Source organism: Anopheles nili, chromosome 3 (assembly GCF_943737925.1).
Source record: "Anopheles nili chromosome 3, idAnoNiliSN_F5_01, whole genome shotgun sequence".
NCBI lineage: Eukaryota > Metazoa > Arthropoda > Insecta > Diptera > Culicidae > Anopheles > Anopheles nili.
In genome coordinates this window covers 53,333,059-53,347,399 of record NC_071292.1, presented here as the reverse complement: position 1 = coordinate 53,347,399, position 14,341 = coordinate 53,333,059, and the positions used below count along the sequence as shown (strand labels likewise).

General features: G+C 50.8%; 1 protein-coding gene across 1 annotated transcript in view; it reads left to right on the top strand.

Annotated features, from left to right (window-relative positions):
* Positions 1–14,341, top strand: part of LOC128727286 (uncharacterized) — a 40,233-nt gene that overhangs the window by 605 nt on the left and 25,287 nt on the right. The window lies entirely within an intron of this gene.

Genomic DNA, 14,341 nt, shown 5'->3' with positions numbered 1-14,341 from the left:
AATGTGACCTGCTTTTCTGGCGCCGTTGGTGCCACTTTCAAAAGCCAAGCGCTTTACCATCGTTCCGTGCCGTTGGAGTGATCATCCACGCGAGAAGCTTAAGTAAAAAACGCTTCTTCTCCTTTTCACGGAACAGCCTGCACCATTCACGTGGTGGAATATTGGGGGTCCAATTTCGAAACAGAATCATCCATCCTGAAGCCGTAGAAGCAGTCTTTTTGCTTGAAAACCAGATGAGATACGATCGCCAGCATTGCGATCTTCAAGCCCAGTAAACATTGTAATCGTCATCGATAACGCAAAAACGAACGATCGGTGGCTTTGCCATTGGTAGCGTATCTCATCCTCTCGCAAAGTGCGCATTAAAACCAGAACGCCGCGATCTGATCACCCTGTCTGCGGCTCTAATGACAGCAGGCTAGGATCTGATTCTACCACAACGGGAAGATAACGGGATGGCACGACGATCGCTCCCTCCGCGAAAGGGAATGACCTAGGGCTCACGATCGGCTGGATTCTGCTCCCGTGGAGCCATCTTCAGCCTCCGGTTGCCATTTCACACGTACTATTAAGTGTATCAGCTCCACTGGCTCGCCCGGCCCTTCAGCCGCCCATAAGTCATTTGCTTTGGACGGAACGCGCGTCACCACGAATGGGAAAACCCCGCGATACGATCGGCAATAAGTCAATGCGCTCGGCGGTACCGTTTGCTTCGAACGGTTTTTCCTCGACCGCGGTAGATCGGTGGAAACATTTTACTAAATTGCTCCATCGTTTCCCCCCATTCCATGCCGGTAGAGGGAGCGTTCTCGCGACCAAGGGCTCGAGTTCCCGTTCGATGAGCGAGAGGGGTTGAACGAACTGGTTCTTGTCATCGGGCTTCATCCGGGCACGGATGGACAGATGGATGTCTCGGGCACGACGGATCGATAGGAACGCTGTTGCCGCTTCTGCTGGAACCGCACTGTGTGCCCGACGGTACCGGGCTTGCTAAATCATGCAACGAAACCGTTTTGTCACCGATCGGTGCCATTACGTGCGAGACGCGAGATGGCGGATGGAGAAATGCCGCAAAAAGGTATCACGTTTTGTGGCATCGAATATCCGGCGCACTTTGCTCGGGTGCAATAACCTTCTGCCCGTCACCAGGTGGGTCGCGTGAGGCGTGTGGCGAATGTAAGAGAGGGGAGGAGATAAAAAAAAAAGAAGCGAAATAAAAACGCCCCGAAGCCATGGGCGCCTGGTGCAAGCACGGATGCAATGAATTATGGTATTTTAAATGCGTCGGATTGCTGTCGGTCCCGATAGGAAATTACTATTTAACGCTCCAGCGAGCTGACCAAAGCGTGCTGCGATACCTTTCTTCGGCCCGTTCGTGCGGTCGAGCTTATTGGCGGGGGGTTCGTCGCTTTTTCGTTGGCATTTAAATCTTTTGTGCAAACAGCTAGCGTTTTATGCACGCCTAAGCGTAGCGGTTCTTTTTTTTGGCGAGTTTTTTGCACCCAATTCGAGCACGCTATCCTTGAACGCGGGAAACGCTTTGTTCCAGTTGGAAAATTAACCACACTTCCGTCTCAAACACGCGAAACTTCGCCCCATACCGTTGACCGTCGGACAAACGGATGCGTTTATCGGGTCGTGTTTTCGCCGTGTGACCTTGCTGCCGATTCTGCTGGCTTGGAACCTAGAAAAAGGGTGTAATAAGGCTACGGCAGAGACTGCTGACAGTTCAATACGTGGTCCATTTTACAATTAATCGGTCGTTTTTTTGTGGCACAATTTATTGGCCATCAACCACGAGCGGTTGTTCGTACGCTACCCTAAGCAATCGATCGACATTTTGTCGGTGCGCTGGAACCGGCATAATGCTTTGCCCACCTGAACGATCGACCTTCGCGATCTCAACCTGGCGACCTATCGACAGGCAGAGGAGCGGACCGTTCCTAACGAACCGAACAAAACATGCGATCGCGGAGCAAACACCCACATCCCACAAAGAGCTCTTGCTCGCTCCCTGTCGTTCTCGCTTCTTCTCGCATTCGTGCGTTTCATTGAACAGAAATAATCATAAATATACATGGATCCCCATCGCGCAGCCGAGCCTGGATTATTTGCGTAGCACCGTTACCCACGGACCGGGTGTCCTTCAGCTTGTTTGTCGTCTAAGTCTTCGCGCGAGTACACCTCCTAGCGCCCCTAGGCAGCATCTCCCTCCGGGTGGTGAGGGTGGTTCGCACCCTATCTCACTCGTCCCGCACACATTCCTTCGCAGCAACAACCAGACAACCGGTTAGAACTGTGGCCGCTCCTGCGGTCTACCAGGCGAACGCCAAAACGCCAACCCACCTCGGAAGTCGGGTTCGTCGCTTTCACTTTCGTGCAAGTTTTTTCTGCACCGTTCCGCTGCCGCCCAAAATGGTGGCCACTTTCACTGAGGGCATGCGGATTATATGCAGTGGTGGTTTTTTTTTTATTTAATTAGCCTACGTACACCCGCGCCGGAATGAGGAAGGGCCGAAATAATGGGCCCTCCCTGTTGCGCGCTCGCACGCTATATTTTGGTGGAGTTGGAGGAAATTCGAACGATCAATAATCGATTATGTTTGGATTGCGTGCCTAGATGGTTTGGAAGGAGCTCCCGTGGAGCTTTTTGCGTGATCGCGAAACGCAGGCGGAAGGAAATTTAATTAACTCCCCATAACTTTCAGTGGAAAAGCGAAGCAAAAACCAACAACAAGCAAACACCCCGCTTTGGCAGATGGTTGAATAAACCCTTTTGCGGTGTAGCGCGTGCGCAGACGAAGCTTTCGGGCGGCGATCGGAAGGGTGATCGTGCAGGTATGGGAACGGGAAAAGCGCTCGCACACCGCACCAAAAACAGACCACCACCAAATGCGTGCTGTCATTGCCGACATTGTCGCCGCACGTTTGCCATATTTGCGAGCACCTGAATATATTATAACCTGTTCCGCGGGCTGACTGGCTCGCGAGCTGGCCCCGAATGTTGTTGGTTGTTAACGCACACAAACACCCCGCACACACGTGCAGGTTGTCGGTTTGTTGCGTGCGTTGTGTGTTGCGGACGGAGGTCTTAAAGTGTCTAGAGGCCCCTGCCGGGGTTAGAATCGTACAAGACTTGTCAAGGACCATGCGTTCCAGTTCCGTTGTGGTTTAAGGCAACGTTGGCTTAGCGAGCTATCCGGGCAGCGTGTAAACCACCGGAGGTCCCTCGATATCGCCATCAACGCATGTCGCACGTCGCACGTTATGATATTGTTCGTGCACACAACTTCATCACTCTATCGCCTTTGTTGGGCAAACGATGATCGATGTTGGGCGACGATTTGACGAATTGATACCTACGCTATTTGATTGCACAATGCGAGCATATTGTGATTGCGAGTTTGGGCAATGCTACGATCACTTTGTAGCCCTTCTCAGACATCTGTGATCGTGCGATCATGCCTCATCGTTTACTGTTGAGTCGTTTCAAACCTTTCCAAATGCTTTCGCGAAACAAACCAAAGAGAGAAAGAGAGATCAGAGGGTTCAAAATTGCAAACACACAACCCACTGCCGGTTGGCAATTGAAACGATAATTCTAACTCCTCGAATATCGTAAACTACCCTCCCCGTTGGCGTTCTTTTTGGGCCTTTTTCCTCGGCCTCGATGATTAGTCTGCCGATTCTGCAACGCGCCTAATGAGCGCCTCCGTGCCCTCGATGATTGAGCGTTGTGGCATCGGGCCTAATGGCCATCCGGAGGAAAAATACTCGTACCCGCCCGATGGGTCCAACGCAGGGCCCAATAATAGTGCTTTTTCCCGCGGTCGTATCAGTTCATTGGCTCCTACTTAGCCGGGCCTGCCACCGCCCTTTTCGCGTGGAGGAGGGCGATCTATTTTCCTCTCAGCTAAAGAGATGACCGCACTCTACGCCACTGATTGTATAATGACCGTGACGCAGCTGCCTGCCCTCCACGGTGGGGTGGAACCCTCAGACAAGTGTCATTAGCCTGCCTGAGATCGCCAACGAGTCGAAGCGGACGCGATCGAGTTTATTTCACCATACATCGTTCTACGTAAGTTCTTCTCGTTGCGCAATTCTGATCCATCTTTCAGGCCTTTTTTTTTCTCTTTCGCATTGTGGCTGCTGCATCATTTCAGCTCTTGTTGTTTTGTTTTTGTTTCGTGCTCCTTCTTTTCAACCCTTTCGGTGCGATGCTGTTGTACGCCGCACGGCGTCTTCACCTAGTTGAGCTTAATGCACTGACAATTGTGATTCCGTACATTTTCTCTAGCCCCACTTCCACGGATGAGCTTTCGTTTTGATGCAACAAGTACCGTGGCCAAGGGAGAAAATAAAGACGGCAATCCGGCCACGGTAAGCAGCCCGTGTGCTGGTTCTTTCTCAAACTGGTTGTTTGTTTTTTTTTTTGCAAACTCCCCCCGGACGAAGCTAATCGGCCGGTACCGGTTAGTTTGCTGGCTCCGTGGAACAATTGGCGACGGGTGATTTGTGCGACGATCGAGCACAGAGCAAAGAAAAGGGGAGCAAAGCTCGCACAACCGCCGCAGCTAGCTTTGCTCTCATTCTGCTAGCGGAGTGTGGTTGGGAAAGCTAACGGACGATCGGTGTTTGCAAACGGTGCCATTGCACAAACGGGCTTTGACGAGATGCAACCGAGACGCCGATCGACCAAACGGACGTTGCAGTGGGGCTTTTTTTTTGGGTAAAGAAAACCACGTCTTCGCGGTTGATGGATGGTTTCAAAGCGCCTTTGGTATTATATTTAATTTTTAAGATCCGATCAATCGATTCAGCTTCTCGAGGTGAATCGAGGTGGATGTTTGCAATTATTCCTGCTACCCAATTAACGAGATGCGATTCTCCCAAAGGCAATAAAAGCGCACCCTTCTACGGGCAGCCTACTTACGATCAAGAACTTCTACTCAATCTACCGCGCGCGCATATTGAGATTCAGTTAATAATTCTCGTCCTTCCGTGGCGTTTAATTAATGTTCTCCGGCTGCCGGGTAATATTAATGACCATAGCTAAAACGAAGCATCAGCCAGCATTTGGCAGCAAAAAAAGAACCCAACCACCGTCACGGAAAACCCAATTCGGCTCGCTCGGAATGAAGTCATAAACTTGTTCACACACATTAATCTAGATGCTCCGTCGCAAATTGACTTCCTCGTTTGCTTAGGTGGGCTCGAAAATCGATCGCCGTGATTCCGCAGGCGCGTTTCTCGCGGTAGCACCTCACCGGATGCGTTTCCATCTTCCCCCTTTTTTCGTGGGGTGGCAAATCGTGCGAAATCACACACCACGCTCTCTGGTGGTGGCAAAATCGGCAACATCCTCACCAGCAGCTCAAACCGTCGTTGGATTGTTGATTAGCCGGTTGCCGTCGATCGCACCATGCTAGCGGCATGTTATTTAACGCCCCGGGCCCGGAGCATCACTGTCGGAGCGGAAGAGAAGATATTGAACCGTGAATGTGACCTCGGCACGGCGCAACATTAATCTAAATGTACCGCTGCGAGCATGGGAAGGAAAGAAAGAGATGGAGCGAGAGAAACTAACCCCCCCCCCCCCCCCCCGAAAACGTACGATCGTTCGATCGAACGGATCTTGCGTTCGCCGGCATTGCGTGCTTTGAGTTCGAGTTCGCAATTCAATGCCAAATTCGCGTGTGTTTTTGTTCATTGAACGCAACATGGTTTGGCATGAAGAGGGTAACAAAATCACTCAACATCGATGCTGCTAGATGTGTTTTTTTTTCTTTGGGTAGTTTTTTGTTTGTCCCTCTCACAGAGGGAACAACATACCGGTACGGTTCACGCCGAAACGGGATTGATGAGAACGCGGTTCAATGTGACCTCCGTGGCGACCTGACTACACCTGCCGCAATGACGTACCGGCACCGGTTGTCGACATCTCGAATTAAAAGTGCTGACTCTTGAGAATGGGGAAGGCATACACAGACACAAAGAAATAACAGATTGATGAGCACACGAACCGGGAAGTATTATTTCCGAACCACGTATTTATCTGCCGGCTCGCAATCCCCTCGAACACGTGCATTAGCGTCACGGCGATCGCCGAACCGATCGCAAATCATCTCCGCTTCCCATCCCGGGAGCATGACTGACAGTTGAATGGGAACCCGTGGCTGTGCAGAAGACGACGCAGAAAATCCCTAAATAATCTTCGCGCGGAACTGAGGAACGATAGGGATCACAAGTTGATGGGGTTTTCCCTCCATTTTGTGGCTCGGAAGCCGTTCTAACGTTCTAATTGCGCTCGGCGGTACAAAGTGCTGCCGGGGAAAGAAATAAACTATTGAAATTCCTGGCTTAATGGGCAGATTTATTTTACTGCTTAGCTCATCTTCAATTTCCCAAAACTAAACTCACCTACCTGAAAAAGAGGGCACGAAGATGAAATCACCCGATAGAAGATATTGGCCCACTGGAAGCACTCACGGTTGTACTATTTCTTGTCAAATTCTGCACCCCCTAACGGGGGTTTGTTTCTAGTTCCACGCCTAGTGCTGAGATGAACCAGAAGGCTTCGGGCGGTGAATTGTGGCAAACAAGACCGCGAATGAAATTCAAATTAGAAAGAAGAAAAGCAAGCAAACGAGCGCATTTCCAGATCGGCATTGTGGGCGCCATCGCGGGGGCCTCAAATTAATTGGCGCGAGCTTTCTCCTTGCAAGTGGGAGGCTCGGTGGATCAGCCCGACCGTCAAGCGTCCTCCAAATCCGCCCGAAACCGAGCGGATCGATCGCTCGTCAACGGTACCGTTGACCGTAAAAACCGAAACATGCCAGCGCCCGCGGTAATGAGCAACTGGTACGAGCTCATTATCGTGCCATTAAGCCCACCATCGGTCGGTGTAATGCGGGTTTTTGCTTCCGAAAAACGGAGCGGCCTTAGATGAGCGTGCGCAGATGCGCTGCTGCTGGAATTTGGTGGCTGCCGTCGAGCCGTTACGGCAGGTGCGAAATTTCACCCGAACCGCAAAGCAAGCTCGGAAGCCACGTTTCACTTATGCAACTCCTCCCGGTGGAAACCTGTACTAAAGCTACTTCGAACGGCATTCGCTCGATCGTCATATGTTTCTGATCACCAAACGTTGCGGGGAGCAAAAAAAAGCACGAGGCTTTAACAATTATTTGCAAAGCTAACGCGAATGACTGACAGCTCCCGGGATGGGATGCCGTGACTGGATCTTGATGCTGGCGGCCTGCCCCCGGAACAAATGGTAATCTTCTCGTACATCTGCCGCTTCGGACCATCTTAATTAACGGGCGGGAAAAGCCAGCGTGACATTTGAATTCTGATGTCGTTCTAGTACGTTGGTTTGAGTGGAGGGCGTGCCAAGGCCGTCATGGGGTGAATCGAATTTGCAAGACAATTATGACACATTTTCTCAAGGAACAGCTTCACCTTCATCAAGATCAACCAGCTACCGGGTTTGTTTGCCGCTTTTGTGAACACATGTTTAAGTAACGTTGGTTGAAATGCCGTTTTTTTCTGTCTCGCTTAAATGGCATCAAATGACTTATGTCACTCGTTTGCATTCCAAATGCGATCAACGATAATTGTAATCGATGCATTTGTCTACTTGAGCATGAAATAATGAGCTTTTTAAAAGCGCCTCGCACCGCACTATCCGTTTCTTTACGCAAAATCAAAACGACGGTGAATGGTTTCGTGATAAAGTTTTATCGGTAACGAGTCGAATTAATCAAGCTGCTAATGCACTTCGTTCTACCGACTCTCGAAGCGCAAATGAGCACCCTTAATGAACGCTCCCTACCAGCGAATTGCTCCATCGAGGGCAGCTGGATGAGCTTTAAGAAGCGTGGAGTAAGAAAATTTCCATAAAAAAGCCCACAATTAAATAATGTGCATCTCCAGCGCAGGACGAGAGATGCCACGTCGCGTAATTGGATTTAATTCCACCATTAAGCCGGCTTGCGCGCGGGCGATTGGCGCGTTTGGCAAAGCCACCTTCTAGCTTGCTCGACCGGAGTGGCTTTGGCAAAGTGCACGAAACGAAACGTGCCGCCATTAACCCTTTAACCTGCGAATGCATCGCGCAGAATGCACATCCACGTCCTCCTTACGCTATAATTTACACGTTCCGTTTGCCTTGATGTACATCGAGAGGATCGTTTGGAGGATCTTTTTTTGTTGCATCTCTCTCTTTCTCTCTCTCACACTTACTCGTTCGTGACTAATCGGTAAAGTGTGTTGATAAACGTTCACCACCCCAATCGTCGTCCCTAATCACTTGTGGTCAGATCGTGAGGAGCAAACCGAGCAAGCGCTGGTGATACCGTCATCGGGCTTATTAATATAAAATCCCTAATCACATTCCACTCGCGCGCGCTCGTACACTAGAGACTGTTTTTCTTATCGTGAGGCATAAATCTCCGCCTTGCACGCCCGAGCCCGCGGCGCAGCGAAGATCGATTGACGACATTGAACTTTCCGCGGCGCAGTTCTAACGAACGATCACGCCTCACGATCACCGGCTAATGGGTAATGGAATGGTAGATCCCGGTTTCCTTCCGTGATCATTGCATTTGTCGTGATTCCATTGTCAGAACATGTGAGTAATTTTAGAAACCAGCCAGCTCACGGAATAGCGCCACGATGATCTCATTTCAACGGGGGCGAAGATTTCAAGCCGCCCTGGTTTAGTCTCCAAACCCAAAGGTGTCGCGTTTTGGAGGATGCTTTCTAATCGACTAACTGCCCTGCTCGATGTTCCCTAAACGAGGCAGCAATACGTCCATTTTCGTGCATATTTGGAGCGATGATTAACGGCGCTTCCACTAACCAACCTGCCGCCGTTTGTTAGCGATGGCGCTGTGATTCAGTAATCGATCATAACGCGAGCGCACCATGATTTATGCACCCCCCCGGGATCGGCCATTAATCTTTCCCCTGCTTGTTAGAGACGGCCTCGCGGCCAGTCGATGCTGACCGCGGTGTTGCGCGAAATGGCGCTAGACATAAACATATAAATAAAGTGAACCCCGTTCGAAAGGTAGACAAAAAGGGAGCGTGAGAAAATTGCCATCATAATATTGCACCGCTGGGTGTGGATCGGATTGGGCGATCGCAAAGGCGCATACAGCACGGGTTTGACGGATTACGTGCTTTTCAAACGAACGCCTTGCACAGGTTCATACTAATAGAGCTTAAAATTGGATGCTTGTTTGATCCTGCGATATTTTGAAGCTTTCAAGCGAACGATCGCTCAATATTGGGTGTAACTCTGCGCTTACCAACCGAACAGAACCTGCAGAACATCAAATAACCCCAAAAACCTGAAACGAGTCTCACCGCCCACCCAGCGAACCAAGCGCCGGAATCTCCCACAATCGGTTCGGTGATGAGCTGCGAAGGTGGAAAACCCTCACGCTCATTCCCATGACCTTCGCATTTCTAGCACCCATCCCGCCCACGGTCGCGCGCTACGGCGAATAAAATCTGTCGCTGAGCCGAACAGGAGGAAGGTCTGCGATAAATCTTGTTTTTTTTTTCCCGGTGACAAAATACCCCTGTCAGAATTGCGGGCTCCTTCAGTGCTCGTCGAGCGATTCCCGCCAATCGTGGCGGTGTAATTATTTCAAAGGCACCCGCGCTTCGCGAGATCATAAAGTAGCGACGTTTAACAGCACTTGACAGTTGCACTCGAACAGAACGAATGTGTTCGTGCTCGGTGGTTCTCGAGGCTCAAAGGGAAACGATCCAGCCCGGTTTGGTGACATATCAACGAGGTTGAAATTATAGACACCGCACTGTTGCTGTATCCGGCGGCGTGATCTTCCCACAAGTGCATTTCCGTCCGCTTGCGAAAGCTTCCAGCGCGTGGCTCGCCAGGGGCTCACAAACAACAATAGCGTCCGGGCGTTTAGTATGCCACCCGGGAAGTGATCACATTTGAATAATTGAAGGAACGTATCGTTTCGATCTCGTTTGGTGAGATCGTCCCAAGTCCACAAATGATACCTTACAGTTGAGCAAACTGCTCGATGAGGAGCTGCTAAGTGTTGCTCTCCTTTCGTTTTCTGAAATCAACTCTTGCTCAACGCCATTGCAGGGCCTCTCTGCCTGCTTTCCGAACGTTACTCATCCGTGCCGAAAACTGCGCAGCCAGGAAATGCAACCAACCCGCGGCGAGAATCCGATGAAGTCAGCGACAGGCCGTCGACCGCTGCTCGATCGTGTTCGGGGGCTTTTGTGACGGTTCGCAACAATCGAACCGTTTGCATACATCATGTGTGTACCGACGGGCTGTTAGGCAAACGTTATGGCCACACCGGTTGCGCCAACAATGGCCATCCCAGCCCCAGGGAATGGGACGCGTGCCCAAGGGAGCGGCCCGTTTCGTTTAGCGTACCTCGCGAGCGTTCGAAAATCGAACCGATCGTCGATCGCTAATCAAAATTCAAACACTCGCTCCAGCGCGGAACAATGCCCGCCGCGGGTTTGCTGGGTGCATCCACCCAAACCGTCCCACCTCGGTGGGTGAGTCGCCATTTTGTGTGCCGTTTGAAGCACGCGAAGGAGCGGTAAAAAAAAAGTGCTACCCCTAGTACCGTAGGCAGAGGAGTAGATGAGGTTTTTTTTTCGTGCTTTGCTCCACGTCGTTTCTATTGCGAGTGGCAAAAAACGAAAAATCTGCAAAAGGAACCTCTCGCAAGCGCAAGTGCAGTCGCCGTAACGCATGGACGCTCGATTTACTTTCACCCAAGTGGATTAAATCGCACCCTTTCGGGTTAGGGTGTGCGCTTTAATCCCACCAAGTGGATTATCCGATCCAGTGCGAGGCGATGAGAAGCCACCACTACCGAGCGGCACGAGCGGTTCTAAATTTCTCTCCCTTTCGAAGGGCGGAAAATACAAACAGCGGAATTTGGAACCAAACTGCAAGCAAACGTTACGTAAGCCGAGCGCATAATCCAACCCCTTCTGGTGGCATGGCGTAATATGCCGCTGGTGCAACCGTCGATTGGACAGTTCTCTTTTTTATTTTCTGGCCTCTTCTTTATTCTCGTGCGGCCACGACGGACGAAGAAGGCACTCAGCTCATTTATAGCCACAACTTTAAATGCCACCGTCTGTAGTGTCTGGTGCATTTCTTCTCGTTTCTCAGCTCCATCAAGCGTCCGATGGTGGACGATGAAACCGCTGATTTGCTGCAGCCGATCCGGTGCTCTTAATAAGCGGCTCGATGAGTGCAAGAAACAAATAAAAAAGCGTCCATTCGTGGGGTCGGTTGCACCCGCCAAAGTGCAGCCGAGGGAACACCCCTCAACGACAGATAGCCGCGTGTACAATAATAAGGGTTTGAGTTAAAAAAAAATTAAATAAATCCCCCGCACGAGCGGAATCCCAACCACTGTCATGCCGATCGATCGGGGTGGCCTCTGAGGCGGGCTGGGCTGTAAAGTAATTCCGCGCAATTAACGTGTCGTTATGACCATCAGCTCTCCGGTCGCAAGCCACTCTCTGGGCTTCTCAAGTCGACCACTCTGCTGACCGGGTGCTGACACCGGCTAATGGTGCCCCACAGTCGATCAACTCGATCCACTGGAATGTGCAACTGAAGCAAAACGTCTCACCGCAACGGTTCGCCTTATCGATCGCGCGATTGGGCCGGAATGTTGCGCAGTTGAGAGCCACAGTTTTTTTTTCACCTCTTTCGAGGGAGCAGAAAAAAAAGAGCCCTCTCACAAATCACGCGAATGCTTCCTTATGCTGCGCGGTATGCAAAAAGCGAATTTCCGACAACCCCAACAATTTGAGGCTACTCATGTCATTCCATCAGCGAAAGGGCTTATCAAACAAACGGCGTAATTGCGAACGAACGTGGCCATTCGTGTGGAACCTCCCTCCGAATAAACGCGATCATGTTCCGGAAGCATCCCTCGAGCTGTGGTAAGCCCTCGAGCACGTGTTGAGACGTGTGTTTCGACGTGTGTATTGCCAGGAAGATTGATTGCTTCGTGTACCGTCCGATTGAATGTGATGGCTGGGCTTTCTTTGTCCACGAATCGGACGCTCTTCAGACCTGCGGCAATCGAGCATCTAATGAACGGACGATTATTATTGAAACATGCTTATTGAAAAGTTCATTATGCTCACGTCGGGCGCTGAGAGAACCGGTTTCGATCTTCATTTCCTTCTCGCTTAAACGTACGTAAACGCTGATTGCAATTAAGAATTTTATAATCCAAACACGACGAATAGCATGCTTTTTTGCATGAGAGCTCGCAAAGAAGCGACCTTCCACGGGGATCTTCTCGATTCAAGCGCTCGCTCGTCTAACGATCGGCAGTAAAAATTTGTCCGCAGCCCATCCCATCGCTCCCAAGGACTGCGAATGTGAAAGGGAACGCCATCGCGGCCACCGTCCAGTACCAGCGAGATGGTAGCGTTTGAACGATAAATTCTAATTGCCGTACATATAAATGACATCCTGTTGCAGCTGCTGCTGATGCTGCCGTAGGTCGCACCGCCAACAAGCCCCCTGGCAAACGGCACCACTCTTGCGTTCATTGTTCGCTACCTCGAGCACTTCAATCGGTTCCCAGCACTCAGATCACCCCAGAGCGCGATGCTTTCTCATCCGCTTGGGGTAAGGAAAATGCACCTGGACACCCTGGGGTGAGCTTTCGCGTGTCCAACCGGTGTTGAGTTGCAGCAGTACACGGCCGTTCGTCCCCTAATCAACCGTTATTACGCTCACCATCGTCGTCCGCAATCGTCGACTCGGTCGGTTCATAATTGAATATCAGCACCGGAGGATCAATAAATCTTCGGCCCACCCGCCGCAAGAGAAGCCACAGAATCCTGAGCACGGATGAAAGTGAACCCCGACCGATCGAGCGTCGTCATTGCCTGCAGCTAGGTTGGATCCTAAACGGCTCGCGAGAACAAGTGAATGTTGTTTGCGCTGGTCGTGCCCGTCGCTCGGCTCGGATCGAGTGGAAATCTAATATCCGCCCTTCGGCTCGGTTGAGGCGGCTGATGCTGATTCAATTAATCGGACCTCACCCTGTTTGCATTTTGCTGCCCGTGCAGTAGGGTGGTTTCGGGTAAAAAGGGAAGGTAGGTTCTTTCGTGACCCAAGTGGAAACGAGTTTATCGGTGCATTTGGTTGGGGGTTTGTGAAGAAAAAAACACACAAATAATAGCCAGATCATTTTTTCCCACGGACTGCCAGCGGAATTGCCAGTTTGCTGCGTCAGCGCATGGAATAAATTTGATATCGTAGAGCATCCGCTTGACGGACTCTCCCACCCGATGGCGTGCAATTCAATTACGTGTTCTAGTTCTAATACGATCAGATCGGATGCAGATAAATCAAATCCACGAGCCGGTGAATCATGCGAACCTGAGTCATCCATTATGTACGATCGTTTGGAGAGTCCAGATCGATTTTCCACAACGCTTTTCAACGTGATCTTTCGCAAACATTACACCAATCCTTCATAATGCGCTCAGGAAAGGCGCTTGGGTTAAGATTTCAGCTGTCAGTTGTCAGTTTAGCCATCGCGGGATGCCATTTCGGAGCGAGAAAAAAAATCAACAAATTGCCGTCAGATTCAATCATGAACAGCTTCCCCGAAGAATGCCCTTCTCTAGCCCGGTACGATATTCGTTTGCACGATACGAAGATCGTTAATTTCATCCCCAGCACTGCTGGAGATCTTCGTGTGTCACTTCATCAGCTCGTCCCTCCCGCAACGAAACAGTCTTGGAAGCTTATCACGTTCCAAATTTGGCGGGCGATGCAAAAAAGGGCACCCGTAGCTAAACCAACCGTCGTTGCATAACGGGGTATTCCTGACCGTGTCCACGCAAACGCAAACGGCGCGAGGGCCAAGGATGCCCTTCTACGGTACGGTGCGGAAGTCCACCCGGCACGTCACAATCGCGCGTGTTGGCGATGCATCACGCTTCGCCCATCGCACGGCCACCGGCATGGCATAAAATATATATATGATCCATTATAATATCCATTACATAACTCGTGGATGGCGCGTCGGTATGTCGCTGCTGGTCGGGTCTCGTGGGGCCTTTGTGGTGCGTCCCTGAGTGAACGGAGTTTTACGCAAATTTCGAACGCTTTTTGGGTCATTGGAGTCGCGTTTCGGCCATCCAAAAAGCTTCGCATTGGCGCCAATACCAGGGAGCTGGATGGCAAAGCATCACAAAGAACATTGCTCCTCTGCAAAGCCCCCTGCGAGATAACGTTCTCCGGTGAGTCTCCGACGAGTCTCCACCCGATTGGGGTCAGTGC